We start from the raw sequence: 13,980 nt of genomic DNA, 5'->3' as shown, positions 1-13,980 counted from the left end.
CAAAAGAAATGATTTATTGGCTGATAGGAAAATAGACACCAGAAAAAACAAAAAGTGGGATGGTCAACCACGATTTATATCCACCTACAACCACAGATGGGATCTTATGAGATCTATTATGAATAAACATTGGTCTGTCTTATTGACAGACGTTAGTTTGCGCAAACATTTGTCTGACCGTCCCCTTATGACAGCATGCAGGAGTGTAAATATACGCGACATGGTGGTACATAGCCACTACGTCGCAAAAACACCAGGTTTGTTTGGTGTGGGACAGCAGAGAAATGGCTTTTTCCCGTGTGGGAGTTGTCTGGCGTGTAGGAATTTGGTGAGGTCCACATCGTTCGCGTCATCGGATGGAAGAATTTTTGAGATCAGAGAGCACATTACGTGTAGTTCCACCTTTGTAGTTTACTACGCGGTGTGCACGTGCAATTTGATTTATGTGGGATTAACTTCACGTGAATTGCGTGTTCGCGTTCGTGAACATGTACGTGACATCATGGGAGCCCGAGACGCGAACGATGTGGACAGCCTGAAACCAATACCGTGACACTTTCGCTTACATCATCACTGTGATCCCAAACATCTGAAGATATGGGGTATTGATAAGGTGCGTGCTGGCATTAGGGGAGGAGACTTGAAGCGCAAACTGGCACAATGTGAGTGTAGGTGGATTACGCTCCTCAATACCATTTCCCCATTAGGGCTTAATGAACATCTTAGTTTCAGTTCCTTTTTATAAATATTTTCTCCAGTTCAGGTTATTTTATTTTTATTGTTTGTGCTGTGTTGTGTATCTGTGTCTAATTGTATTTTTGTATTTCTATTACTCTCATGTTTAGTTTTCATGTCCTGCAGCATATATGTGCTTATATACTGAATCTTCCGGATGGGATGTGTGGATCAATATGATACTGACCATGATTGAAGCACTGTCATCAGGTTTCTTCACTGAACCACTTACACATGCGAATTATGGAAAATCAAATGGCGGACAATTTAAAGTGGATGCACGTCTACACCCCCCCTTTTTGTGTTTCTTACTTTTATGATATGTCTATTTTGGATATGTATTAATATTAACATATGTTTGGTTCATGTTGTCTTCTTTGTTCACTTTGTGGGGTATTGTGAGGAGCTTTTGTTACATTGGATATAGCCGATGTGGTGTGCATTGGATTAACTATGAAAACAACATATGTGCAGGAATTGTTTGTGAAATATATATTATCATTGAATAACACCATCATACCTGGCTTTTGTCTAAACTATAGTGTTATCCAATGTTCCAATTCTCCTCTAGCTACTGTTCACTAGTTCTCTCTCTTTCTTTTCTTTTTTATATACATAGTATTCACGTATTCAATTTCACGTAGTCCGCCTGACGGTATGCACGTTTTGCACTTTGTCTCTATGCAATCTCGCATATGCGAGTGAAGGTTATGAGGGTTATACTTGTACCTGCTGTTTGGTGCCTAGTGTGCATGTCTTCCATGGTCTGCGGCTGGGGCATTGTGGGCGGCGCCCGGTAATGACGTCTGCGGGTCAGTGGCGTCACTAGTACGTGACTGTGAACCGCGGCGCCATGTTGGATGCGGCCCGGGATGCATTTCCCGGCGAGACTAATGGGGGACATGCGCCGCAATTAGGCGCACCTGTTCCGGATGGTCGGGCATTATAAAATCAGGCCCAGTACTATGCACTGCACTGCCCCCTGACGAAGCCAACGCGAAACGCGCGTTGGGGCTGCGGCGGTGACCCCTGTATGCCGTACTCTGATCTGATGGGTAAGAACCACTAAAATTACCAATGATTATGACATAGGCCGCGTTGTGGTTAGCGGCACCCCACTTGGGGAGGTGTATTGTCTCACCTATAGATGTTCGGGAGTGGTGGTTTTCTTGCCTGAAATTGTGCACTTTATGGCATTGATATTACTAAGCCGTATTAGCGGCATACTGGGGTTTTCCGTCTTTTTAATACTTTCAGTGCTTTCCTTAGTGTTCCCCTATTGTATGCTCTGTATATGTTATGAGTATTTTGACTTGATATGTTTTTTAGATATTGTTATAATAAAAATGTACATTTTTTACATTTTGGGACATGTGCTCTATGTGTCTTTTTGGGTTGTCTATATATTTTGGAGTGTCCGAGTTTAGTTTAAAGGGTTTCTAGCACGGGTATTTACCCTAACACTATACTATTAGTATGTGTGTGAGATCCACTACATTGCTGTCCATTGTGGGATGTGTCTAAAGTCAGTAACAGTAACAGAGGTACTATGCGTGTCTTACCTACACTAATTGGTGCCAGCGTCCGTCCGGCGGCCCCGACGCGCGTTTCGTGTAGGCTTCCTCGGGGGGTCTCATGTGCAGCAGGTCAGGATGGTATTTCAGATCCTTCGTGCCAATGCCTTGTTTGTGAAAGGGTCTAAGTGTCTTTTTGGGGTGCAGAAGGTCTCCTTTTTGGGCTTTATTTTTTCTCCCTCGTCTATAGAGATGGTTCCGGTTAAGCTTCAGGCCATTCATCATTCATGATTGGATTCAGCCCACATCCGTGAAGAGCCTTCAAAAATTTTTGGGTTTTGCTAATTTTTATCGCCGTTTCATTGCTAATTTTTCCAGCGTGGTTAAACCCTTGACTGATTTGACGAAGAAGGGCGCTGATGTGGCGAATTGGTCCCCTGCGGCTGTCTCTGCCTTTCAGGAACTTAAACGTCGTTTTACTTCTGCTCCAGTGTTGCGTCAACCGGATGTTTCTCTTCCGTTTCAGGTTGAGGTTGACGCTTCTGAGATTGGGGCAGGGGCTGTTTTGTCTCAGAGGGATCCTGTTGGTTCCTTAATGAAACCGTGTGCCTTCTTTTCCCATAAGTTTTCGCCTGCTGAACGCAATTATGATGTCAGCAATCGGGAGTTGTTGGCTATGAAGTGGGCGTTTGAGGAGTGGCGACATTGGCTTGAGGGTGCTAAGCACCGTATTGTGGTCTTGACCGATCATAAGAATCTGATTTACCTCGAGTCTGCCAAACGGTTGAATCCTAGACAGGCTCGATGGTCCTTGTTTTTTTCTCGTTTTGATTTCGTGGTCTCGTACCTTCCGGGTTCTAAGAATATTAAGGCTGATGCCCTCTCTAGGAGTTTTTTGCCTGATTCTCCTGAGGTCTTGGAACCGGTCGGTATTCTGAAAGAAGGGGTGGTCCTTTCTGCCATTTCTCCTGATTTACGACGGGTTCTTCAGGAATTTCAGGCTGACAAACCTGACCGTTGTCCTGTGGGGAAACTGTTTGTTCCTGACAGATGGACTAGTAGAGTGATTTCTGAGGTTCACTGTTCTGTGTTGGCTGGTCATCCTGGCATTTTTGGTACCAGAGACTTGGTTGGTAGGTCCTTTTGGTGGCCTTCTTTGTCGCGTGATGTGCGGTCTTTTGTGCAGTCCTGTGGGACTTGTGCGCGGGCCAAGCCTTGTTGCTCCCGTGCTAGTTGGTTGCTTTTGCCTTTGCCGGTCCCTGAGAGGCCCTGGACGCATATTTCTATGGATTTTATTTCCGATCTTCCTGTTTCCCAGAGGATGTCGGTTATCTGGGTTGTTTGTGACCGATTCTCTAAGATGGTTCATTTGGTGCCTTTGCCTAAATTGCCTTCTTCTTCTGATTTGGTTCCGTTGTTTTTTCAGCATGTGGTCCGTTTGCATGGTATTCCGGAGAATATTGTGTCCGACAGAGGTTCCCAGTTTGTTTCTAGATTTTGGTGGGTCTTTTGTGCCAAGCTGGGCATTGATTTGTCTTTTTCTTCTGCATTTCATCCTCAGACAAACGGCCAGACCGAGCGAACTAATCAGACTTTGGAGACTTATTTGAGATGCTTTGTGTCTGCTGATCAGGATGATTGGGTGGCTTTTTTGCCATTGGCCGAGTTTGCCCTTAATAATCAGGCTAGTTCGGCTACTTTGGTTTCGCCTTTCTTTTGTAATTTTGGTTTTCATCCTCGTTTTTCTTCTGGGCAGGTTGAGCCTTCTGACTGTCCTGGTGTGGATTCTGTGGTTGACAGGTTGCAGCAGATTTGGGTTCATGTGATGGACAATTTGGTGTTGTCTCAGGAGGAGGCTCAACATTTTGCTAACCGTCGTCGGTGTGTTGGTTCCCGGCTTCGGGTTGGGGATCTGGTTTGGTTGTCTTCCCGTCATGTTCCTATGAAGGTTTCTTCTCCTAAGTTCAAGCCTCGGTTTATTGGTCCTTATAGGATTTCTGAGATTATTAATCCGGTGTCTTTTCGTCTGGCGCTTCTGGCCTCTTTTGCTATCCATAATGTCTTCCATAGATCTTTATTGCGGAAATATGTGGAGCCCGTTGTTCCCTCTGTTGATCCTCCGGCCCCTGTGTTGGTTGATGGGGAGTTGGAATATGTTGTTGAGAAGATTTTGGATTCCCGTTTTTCGAGGCGGAAGCTTCAGTATCTTGTCAAATGGAAGGGTTATGGCCAGGAGGATAATTCTTGGGTTTTTGCCTCTGATGTCCATGCCGCTGATTTGGTTCGTGCCTTTCATCTGGCTCATCCTGATCGGCCTGGGGGCTCTGGTGAGGGTTCGGTGACCCCTCCTCAAGGGGGGGTACTGTTGTGAATTGTGAATTTTGCTTTTGGGCTCCCTCCGGTGGTTGTAGATGGTAATGCAGTTGTCTCTGGGCTGCAGTCTTGGACAGGTGTATCCGCTAATTGCAATTCTGTCTGGGCTATTTAGCTTTGCAGGACTCTTTAGTCCTGGCCAGTTGTCAATGTTTCTTTGGAAGTGTTGGATCTCTGCCTGGCCTCTCCTGCTTATCTGCCAGTTCAACAAAGATAAGTGTCTGTTTCTTTTTCTGAAGCACACATGTGGTGTGCTTATTTTCAGTGCTGATCTTTTGTTTCTATTTGTCCAGCCTGACTGTGTCAGTTGTTTTTCTCAGTCTGGTTGGATTCTCTGGAGTTGCAGATAAACTCTCCACATCTTTAGTTAGGTGGTGGAGTTTTGTATTTTCTGCTGTGGATATTTTTGTAGTATTTTTATGCTGACCGCTTAGTATCCTGTTATGATCTGGTGGTTAGGACAAATAGTGGACCTGGTAGTTAGAGCACCAGAAAAGACCTGAAAGCACATTAATACAGGACAAGCTCTGGGAAGTGGAACCTCTGCTGACCGCAATCCCTAATCCTATCACGCACACTAGAAATAGCCGTGGAGCGCTCCTATCATGACCTAGGCACCTCGTCACAGCCTCAGAACTAGCTAGCCCTAGAGATAGGAAAAATAAGCCTATCTTGCCTCACAGAAAATTCCCCAAAGGAAAAGGCAGCCCCCTTGTTGTGAATTCTGTGGTCGAGCTCCCTCCTGTGGTCACGGGTGGTACTTCGGCTGTTTCTGTCTATAGGCTTCCGTTGGTGGATGTGAGTGGTACTGCGGCTTCTGGGTTTCCTTCCTCAGGTGATGAGGTTAAGTCGTTAGGTGCTGCTCTATTTAACTCCACCTAGTGCTTTGATCCTTGCGTCCAGTCAATGTTCTAGTATTGGTCTTGCTTCCTCCTGGATCGTTCCTGTGGCCTGTCTATCCTGCATAAGCTAAGTTTTGTTTGTGTTGTTTTTGTTTGCTATTTTTTCTGTCCAGCTTGCTATATTGGTTTTTCTTGCTTGCTGGAAGCTCTGGGACGCAGAGGAAGCACCTCCGTACCGTTAGTCAGTGCGGAGGGTCTTTTTGCCCCCTCTGCGTGGTTGTTTGTAGGATTTTGTGTTGACCGCAAAGCTATCTTTCCTATCCTCGGTCTATTCAGTAAGTCGGGCCTCACTTTGCTAAAATCTATTTCATCTCTGTGTTTGTATTTTCATCTTACTCACAGTCATTATATGTGGGGGGCTGCCTTTTCCTTTGGGGAATTTCTCTGAGGCAAGGTAGGCTTATTTTTCTGTCTCCAGGGCTAGCTAGTTTCTCAGGCTGTGTCGAGTTGCATAGGGAGCGTTAGGCGCAATCCACGGCTACCTCTAGTGTGGTATGATAGGTGTTATGAATGGCAATTCAGTATCACAATGGACATGGAGGTCAGAGCACATACAGTGATCTGACAATAACCCAAAATAACAGAACGAGCTCTGAGACGTGGGAACTCTGCAGACCGCAATCCCTGATCCTCTCCAAACACAACTAGAGGCAGCCGTGGATTGCGCCTAACGCTCCCTATGCAACTCGGCACAGCCTGAGAAACTAACTAGCCTGAAGATAGAAAAATAAGCCTACCTTGCCTCAGAGAAATACCTCAAAGGAAAAGGCAGCCCCCCACATATAATGACTGTGAGTAAGATGAAAAGACAAACGTAGGGATGAAATAGATTCAGCAAAGCGAGGCCCGATATTCTAGACAGAAGGAGGATAGGAAAGATAACTTTGCGGTCTACACAAAACCCTAAAGAAAACCACGCAAAGGGGCAAAAACACCCTCCGTACCGAAATAACGGCACGGAGGTACACCCTTTGCGTCCCAGAGCTTCCAGCAAAACAAAAGACAAGCTGGACAGAAAAAACAGCAACAAATAGCAAAGAAGCACTTAGTTATGCAGAGCAGCAGGCCACATGAATGATCCAGAGAAACACAAGTCCAACACTGGAACATTGACAGGAAGCATGAAACAAAGCATTAGGTGGGGTTAAGTAGAGAAGCACCTAACGACCTCACCAGATCACCTGAGGGAGGAAACTCAGAAGCAGCAGTACCAGTTTCCTCCACAAACGGAAGCTCCCAGAGAGAATCAGCCGAAGTACCACTTGTGACCACAGGAGGGAGCTCTGCCACAGAATTCACAACAGTACCCCCCCCTTGAGGAGAGGTCACCGAACCCTCACCAGAGCCCCCAGGCCGACCAGGATGAGCCACATGAAAGGCACGAACAAGATCGGTAGCATGGACATCAGAGGCAAAAACCCAGGAATTATCCTCCTGAGCATAACCCTTCCATTTAACCAGATACTGGAGTTTCCGTCTTGAAACACGAGAATCCAAAATCTTCTCCACAATATACTCCAATTCCCCCTCCACCAAAACCGGGGCAGGAGGGTCAACAGATGGAACCATAGGTGCCACGTATCTCCGCAACAATGACCTATGGAAGACGTTATGTATGAAAAAAGAATCTGGGAGGGTCAGACGAAAAGACACAGGATTAATAACCTCAGAAATCCTATAAGGACCAATGAAACGAGGTTTAAACTTCGGAGAGGAAACCTTCATAGGAATATGACGAGAAGATAACCAAACCAGATCCCCAACACGAAGTCGGGGACCCACACGGCGTCTGCGATTAGCGAAACGTTGAGCCTTCTCCTGGGACAAGGTCAAATTGTCCACTACATGAGTTCAAATCTGCTGCAACCTGTCCACCACAGTATCCACACCAGGACAGTCCGAAGACTCAACCTGTCCTGAAGAGAAACGAGGATGGAACCCAGAATTGCAGAAAAATGGCGAAACCAAGGTAGCCGAGCTGGCCCGATTATTAAGGTCGAACTCAGCCAAAGGCAAAAAGGACACCCAGTCATCCTGATCGGCAGAAACAAAGCATCTCAGATAGGGTTCCAAGGTCTGATTGGTTCGTTCGGTCTGGCCATTAGTCTGAGGATGAAAAGCCGAGGAAAAAGACAAGCCAATACCCATCCTACCACAAAAGGCTCGCCAAAACCTCGAAACAAACTGGGAACCTCTGTCAGAAATGATATTCTCTGGAATGCCATGCAAACGAACCACATGCTGGAAGAACAATGGCACCAAATCAGAGGAGGAAGGCAACTTAGACAAGGGTACCAGATGGACCATCTTAGAAAAGCGATCACAGACCACCCAAATGACTGACATCTTTTGAGAGACGGGAAGATCTGAAATAAAATCCATAGAGATATGTGTCAAAGGTCTCTTCGGGACCGGCAAGGGCAAAAGCAACCCACTGGCACGAGAACAGCAGGGCTTAGCCCGAGCACAAATCCCACAGGACTGCACAAAAGAACGCACATCCCGCGACAGAGATGGCCACCAAAAGGATCTAGCCACTAACTCTCTGGTACCAAAGATTCCAGGATGACCAGCCAACACCGAACAATGAACCTCAGAGATCACTTTATTTGTCCACCTATCCGGGACAAACAGTTTCTCCGGTGGACAACGATCAGGTTTATTAGCCTGAAATTTTTGCAGCACCCGCCGCAAATCAGGGGAGATGGCAGACACAATTACTCCTTCCTTGAGGATACCCGCCGGCTCAGATAAACCCGGAGAGTCGGGCACAAAACTCCTAGACAGAGCATCCGCCTTCACATTTTTAGAGCCCGGAAGGTACGAAATCACAAAGTCAAAACGGGAGAAAAACAGCGACCAACGAGCCTGTCTAGGATTCAAACGCTTAGCAGACTCGAGATAAGTCAGGTTCTTATGATCAGTCAATACCACCACGCGATGCTTAGCTCCTTCAAGCCAATGACGCCACTCCTCGAATGCCCACTTCATGGCCAGCAACTCTCGGTTGCCCACATCATAATTCCGCTCAGCAGGCGAAAACTTCCTGGAAAAAAAGCGCATGGTTTCATCACTGAACAACCAGAACCTCTCTGCGACAAAACAGCCCCTGCTCCAATCTCAGAAGCATCAACCTCGACCTGGAACGGAAGAGAAACATCTGGTTGACACAACACAGGGGCGGAAGAAAAACGACGCTTCAACTCTTGAAAAGCTTCCACAGCAGCAGAAGACCAATTGACCAAATCAGCACCCTTCTTGGTCAAATCGGTCAATGGTTTGGCAATACTAGAAAAATTGCAGATGAAGCGACGATAAAAATTAGCAAAGCCCAGGAACTTTTGCAGACTTTTCAGAGATGTCGGCTGAGTCCAATCATGGATGGCTTGGACCTTAACAGGATCCATCTCGATAGTAGAAGGGGAAAAGATGAACCCCAAAAATGAAACCTTCTGCACACCAAAGAGACACTTGATCCCTTCACAAACAAAGAATTAGCACGCAGGACCTGAAAAACCGTTCTGACCTGTTTCACATGAGACTCCCAATCATCTGAGAAGATCAAAATGTCATCCAAGTACACAATCAGGAATTTATCCAGGTACTCTCGGAAGATGTCATGCATAAAGGACTGAAACACTGATGGAGCATTGGCAAGTCCGAATGGCATCACTAGATACTCAAAATGACCCTCGGGCGTATTAAATGCAGTTTTCCATTCATCGCCTCGCCTGATTCGCACCAGATTATACGCACCACGAAGATCAATCTTGGTGAACCAACTAGCCCCCTTAATCCGAGCAAACAAATCAGATAACAAAGGCAAGGGGTACTGAAATTTAACAGTGATCTTATTAAGAAGGCGATAATCTATACAAGGTCTCAGCGAACCATCCTTTTTGGCTACAAAAAAGAACCCTGCTCCTAATGGCGACGATGACGGGCGAATATGCCCCTTCTCCAGGGATTCCTTCACATAACTGCGCATAGCGGTGTGCTCAGGCACGGATAAATTAAACAGTCGACCTTTTGGGAATTTACCACCAGGAATCAAATTGATAGCACAATCACAATCCCTATGCGGAGGTAGGGCATTGGACTTGGGCTCATCAAATACATCCCGGTAATCAGACAAGAACTCTGGAACCTCAGAAGGGGTGGATGACGAAATTGACAAAAATGGAACATCACCATGTACCCCCTGACAACCCCAGCTGGACACCGACATGGATTTCCAATCCAATACTGGATTATGGGCTTGTAGCCATGGCAACCCCAACACGACCACATCATGCAGATTATGCAACACCAGAAAGCGAATAACCTCCTGATGTGCAGGAGCCATGCACATGGTCAGCTGGGTCCAGTATTGAGGCTTATTCTTGGCCAAAGGCGTAGCATCAATTCCTCTCAATGGAATAGGACACTGCAAGGGCTCCAAGAAAAACCCACAACGCTTAGCATATTCCAAGTCCATCAAATTCAGAGCAGCGCCTGAATCCACAAACGCCATGACAGAATATGATGACAAAGAGCAGATCAAGGTAACGGACAGAAGAAATTTTGACTGTACCGTACCAATGGTGGCAGACCTAGCGAACCGCTTAGTGCGCTTAGGACAATCAGAGATAGCATGAGTGGAATCACCACAGTAGAAACACAGCCCATTCAGACGTCTGTGTTCTTGCCGTTCAACTCTGGTCAAAGTCCTATCGCACTGCATAGGCTCAGGTTTAAGCTCAGGTAGTACCGCCAAATGGTGCACAGATTTACGCTCACGCAAGCGTCGACCGATCTGAATAGCCAAAGACATAGACTCATTCAAACCAGCAGGCATAGGAAATCCCACCATGACATCCTTAACGTCTTCAGAGAGACCCTTTCTGAACATAGCTGCCAGCGCAGATTCATTCCATTGAGTGAGCACTGACCATTTTCTAAATTTCTGGCAATATACCTCTATCTCATCCTGACCCTGACAAAGAGCCAGCAAATTCTTTTCTGCCTGATCCACTGAATTAGGCTCATCGTACAGCAATCCGAGCGCCAGGAAAAACGCATTGATATTACTTAATGCAGGATCTCCTGGCGCAAGAGAAAATGCCCAGTCCTGAGGGTCGCCGCGCAAAAAAGAAATAATAATCAAAACCTGTTGAACTGGATCACCAGAGGAACGAGGTTTCAAGGCCAGAAATAACTTACAATTATTTTTGAAACTCAGAAACTTAGTTCTATCTCCAAAAAACAAATCAGGAATAGGAATTCTTGGTTCTAACATAGATTTCTGATCAATAGTGTCTTGAATCTTTTGTACTCTTGCCGAGAGCTGATCCACAAATGAAGACAGACTTCTAATGTCCATCGCTACACCTGTGTACTGAACCACCCAAATGTCTAGGGGAAAAAAAAGACAAAACACAATGCCAAGAAAAAAAAATGGTCTCAGAACTTCTTTTTTCCCTCTATTGAGAATCATTAGTACTTTTGGCTTCCTGTACTGTTATGAATGGCAATTCAGTATCACAATGGACATGGAGGTCAGAGCACATACAGTGATCTGACAATAACCCAAAATAACAGAACGAGCTCTGAGACGTGGGAACTCTGCAGACCGCAATCCCTGATCCTCTCCAAACACAACTAGAGGCAGCCGTGGATTGCGCCTAACGCTCCCTATGCAACTCGGCACAGCCTGAGAAACTAACTAGCTTGAAGATAGAAAAATAAGCCTACCTTGCCTCAGAGAAATACCCCAAAGGAAAAGGCAGCCCCCCACATATGACTGTGAGTAAGATGAAAAGACAAACGTAGGGATGAAATAGATTCAGCAAAGCGAGGCCCGATATTCTAGACAGAAGGAGGATAGGAAAGATAACTTTGCGGTCTACACAAAACCCTAAAGAAAACCACGCAAAGGGGCAAAAAGACCCTCCGTACCGAACTAACGGCACGGAGGTACACCCTTTGCGTCCCAGAGCTTCCAGCAAAACAAAAGACAAGCTGGACAGAAAAAACAGCAACAAATAGTAAAGAAGCACTTAGCTATGCAGAGCAGCAGGCCACAGGAATGATCCAGAGAAACACAAGTCCAACACTGGAACATTGACAGGAAGCATGAAACAAAGCATTAGGTGGGGTTAAGTAGAGAAGCACCTAACGACCTCACCAGATCACCTGAGGGAGGAAACTCAGAAGCAGCAGTACCAGTTTCCTCCACAAACGGAAGCTCCCAGAGAGAATCAGCCGAAGTACCACTTGTGACCACAGGAGGGAGCTCTGCCACAGAATTCACAACAGATAGGATTAGGGATTGCGGTCAGCAGAGTTCCCACGTCTCAGAGCTCGTCCTATGTTATTTGTAACTATCAGGTCACTTGTGTGTTCTTAACCACCAGGTCCATTGTGGTTCTGAATTACCTATTCATAACAGTACTGGAGGCCCAAAGTACTAATGCATTTCAATAGAGGGAAAAAAGAAGTTCTGAGACCATTTTTTTTTTCTTTGCACTGTGTTTTGCCTTTTTTTTCCCCTAGACATCTGGGTAGTTCAGGACACAGGTGTAGTGATGGACATTCAAGGTCTGTCTTCATGTGTGGATCATCTCACTGCAAGAGTACAAAATATTCAAGACTTTGTGGTTCAGAATTCTATGTTAGAACCAAGAATTCCTATTCCTGATTTGTTTTCTGGAGATAGAGCAAAATTTCTGAGTTTTAAAAATAATTGTAAACTGTTTCTGGCTTTGAAACCTCGCTCCTCTGGTGACCCAGTTCAACAAGTTAAGATCATTATTTCTTTATTACGTGGCGACCCTCAAGACTGGGCATTTTCCCTTGCGCCAGGAGATCCTGCATTATGTAATATTGATGCGTTTTTCCTGGCGCTCGGATTCCTGTACGATGAACCTAATTCGGTGGATCAGGCAGAGAAAAATTTACTGGCTCTGTGTCAGGGTCAGGATGAGATAGAGATTTATTGTCAGAAGTTTAGAAAGTGGTCCGTGCTAACTCAATGGAATGAAGGAGCGCTGGCAGCTATCTTCAGAAAGGGTCTTTCTGAAGCCCTTAAGGATGTCATGGTGGGATTTCCCATGCCTGCTGGTCTGAATGAGTCTATTTCTTTAGCCATTCAGATCGGTCGACGCTTGCGTGAGCGTAAATCTGTGCACCATTTGGCGGTATTATCCGAGCATAAACCTGAGCCTATGCAGTGTGATAGGACTTTGACCAGAGTTGAACGGCAAGAACACAGACGTCAGAATGGGCTGTGTTTCTACTGTGGTGATTCCACTCATGCTATCTCCGATTGTCCTAAGCGCACTAAGCGGTTCGCTAGGTCTGCCACCATTGGTACGGTACAGTCAAAATTTCTTTTGTCCGTTACTTTGATCTGCTCTTTGTCATCTTATTCTGTCATGGCATTTGTGGATTCAGGTGCTGCCCTGAATTTGATGGACTTGGGAGTATGCTAGGCATTGTGGGTTTTTCTTGGAGCCCTTGCAGTGTCCTATTCCATTGAGAGGAATTGATGCTACACCTTTGGCCAAGAATAAGCCTCAGTACTGGACCCAGCTGACCATGTGCATGGCTCCTGCACATCAGGAGGATATTCACTTTCTGGTGTTGCATAATCTGCATGATGTGGTCGTGTTGGGGTTGCCATGGCTACAGATCCATAACCCAGTATTAGATTGGAAATCAATGTCTGTGTCCAGCTGGGGTTGTCAGGGGGTACATGGTGATGTCCCATTTCTGTCTATTTCGTCATCCACCCCTTCTGAGGTCCCAGAGTTCTTGTCTGATTACCGGGATGTATTTGATGAGCCCAAGTCCAATGCCCTACCTCCGCATAGGGATTGTGATTGTGCTATCGATTTGATTCCTGGTAGTAAGTTTCCTAAAGGTCGACTGTTTAATTTATCTGTACCTGAGCACGCCGCTATGCGGAGTTACGTGAAGGAGTCCTTGGAGAAGGGTCATATTCGCCCATCATCGTCGCCATTGGGAGCGGGGTTCTTTTTTGTGGCCAAGAAGGATGCTTCGCTGAGACCTTGTATAGATTACCGCCTTCTAAATAAAATCACGGTCAAATTTCAGTACCCCTTGCCGCTGCTATCTGATTTGTTTGCTCGGATCATGGGGGCTAGTTGGTTCACCAAGATAGATCTTCGTGGTGCGTATAATCTTGTGCGTATTAAGCGGGGCGATGAATGGAAAACTGCATTTAATACGCCCGAGGGCCATTTTGAGTATCTAGTTATGCCTTTCGGACTTGCCAATGCTCCATCGGTGTTTCAGTCCTTTATGCATGACATCTTCCGAGAGTACCTGGATAAATTCCTGATTATATACTTGGATGATATTTTGGTCTTCTCGGATGATTGGGAGTCTCATGTGAAGCAGGTCAGAATGGTGTTCCAGGTCCTGCATGCTAATTCTTTGTTTGTGAAGGGATC

This window comes from Ranitomeya imitator, unplaced genomic scaffold, assembly GCF_032444005.1.
Source record: "Ranitomeya imitator isolate aRanImi1 unplaced genomic scaffold, aRanImi1.pri SCAFFOLD_24, whole genome shotgun sequence".
Taxonomy (NCBI): domain Eukaryota; kingdom Metazoa; phylum Chordata; class Amphibia; order Anura; family Dendrobatidae; genus Ranitomeya; species Ranitomeya imitator.
The sequence above is the reverse complement of the archived record's forward strand: the minus strand, read 5'-3'. Positions refer to the sequence as shown.